The sequence below is a fragment of the Wasmannia auropunctata genome, unplaced genomic scaffold, assembly GCF_000956235.1.
Source record: "Wasmannia auropunctata unplaced genomic scaffold, wasmannia.A_1.0 LD335569.1, whole genome shotgun sequence".
Classification (NCBI taxonomy): Eukaryota; Metazoa; Arthropoda; class Insecta; order Hymenoptera; family Formicidae; genus Wasmannia; species Wasmannia auropunctata.
The window spans coordinates 23,814-26,060 of NW_012027321.1; positions in this window are offsets into that span (position 1 = coordinate 23,814).

The following is a 2,247-nucleotide window of genomic DNA, read 5'->3' on the forward strand; positions in this document are numbered from 1 at the left end:
TAAAGACTGTTGCACATAATGCAATTTGTCGTATTGTAATAGATTGCGTATAATCTACCAAATTACTAGAATTAAACAAGATAACAAGCTGAATTTCAAGTTCGCATGCAAGAAAATACAAAGAATCAAATATATGAGGCTTAAAAGTTAATAGATCAAAGGTCATGTCTGATTATTATATTGTCAGAACTGAATAGCTATAGTTTACGTTATATATAGTACGTACGGTCATAGACAGACGCTTATCAACAGTACAGTAAATGAGCAAAAACAAAAACTTATCAGTGTAAATGAGTAGTCGTTTACGAGCGTTTAATAAAAGCGCATCAATTTGCAAAACTTTTTTTAAAAACATTTGTAATAATATAATTATGTTAATGCAGTTTGAAATTAAAAACCGGTCTAATTAAAAATTGAAAATATATTTATTTGCAGATTTATATATATTTATGTGTTGTGGACGTGCACATCTCTAATAAAATTAAATAATACATTACATCTCTTTAAAATTATTATTGACAAAGTGTAAATAACGCAATGCGTCTATTATTTATCAAACATATTTAGAATATCAAGATCACAAAGTATTGGCGTTATTATCGTGAATAATAATTCTGAAGCAAATAATACTACCAAATCTCTTTTAAAAAAAAAGATTACGCCAAGGATATAAAAAAGTATTATATACATTACATTCTTCTTAAACCAAAAATATTATTTTAACAAATAAAAATTGTCCAAAAACAAATATGAGATCATACAAGTTGCCTAGTATTTGATTAGACACAAAAATTTCTTTTTAATAAACCGTTTAATCATCCAAAAGTGTACATGCAGCAAAAGTTTAATGCCATTGTCTTTCCAAATATTTTTAAGTTTCATAAAACAGGTTTAAAGTGACTAAAATGACCAATGGGATCACAGTGAAGCAAAAACTTGGCGTGCCCGTTTTTTATACATTTTATCTTTATACATATACATCTTATCAATTAAATTATTAATACAATTCGGGCACGCCAAGTTTTTGCTTCATTTTGATCCCATTGGTCAAAATAGTCACTTTGTAAAAAATTGTCTGTCATACGTAGAATTTATAGCAATCATATTCTAAGAATATATGCAAGAAAATATGGCCTCATAATCAAATATGATTGGAGTCTGGATTGATTAAACGTTCATAGAAAAATTTTCTTGCTAAATTTGACAAATAGTTCAGATATAATTTCTGTCTCTGTTATCTATATTGATTAAATACAAAACATATATGGTATCGCAGTACTTACTAATCACTTATCCGTTTTAGCTAATTTTTCGTGTTTAAATAATTCTCGCTATAATTGCAAGATTACTTTTTTCAGTGTGCATGAACCATCCGATGGAATTCACGCGTCTCACAGGCGCATTTAATTTTCTGATTAAACCGAGTTTTTGTGCCGTTATTCTAACAATTAATTAGTGACGGATCAGCCACCGATAAAGAAATAATACGATAACGTGGCACGACACGCAGAGAAAGGATTAGCAAATGGAGCTAAAATATAGCCGTGGCAGCTAACGTGTGTCTTTATAAAAAATAGGAACATAGCTAATATCGTTATTGTCAAAGCTAAATTTATTAGTTGTTAAAATTTAGGCGATACAGCAAAAAAAATTTGCTGCTGAAATCAAATGACGTTTAGCTAATTCTGTTGAAGAATATTTAGCAAAACTTTTAAATTTTTCAGCAAAATCATTCTTTCTTAGCTATACTCCTATTAAAGTACGCTTTTATATTAGCCAATAAAATTGTATTTGACAACAAATCCATTTTATATTAAATAGCTAATTTTTAGCAACGACGCAAAGTTTGAACTAGCTACTGATATTTAGCAATAATGCTGAGTCTTCTTTTACGCAATGCGAAGATTTGAGCGAACCTTTTCAATTCGTAATCTTAGTTAGCCACGCGCGATTTATACGCGTGCGTCGTTAATTCATTTCGTTTATTCTTCTTTTGCGTCGTACGCAATGCATCTCGATATTTCTCAATCGCTATGTAAATGTTAATCTTTTAAAAGATTTCGATTAAAATCACAGAAGCGATGTACAATTTTTACTATTCATTTTTTATTTTAATAAATATATCACAATACACAGGACATAAATTGTATTCAGTATGTGAATTATTATTATTATTATTATTAATATAGTAACAATATAATTACAATATTAATTTATTATTATTCTATTAATTATTTAAATCATAAG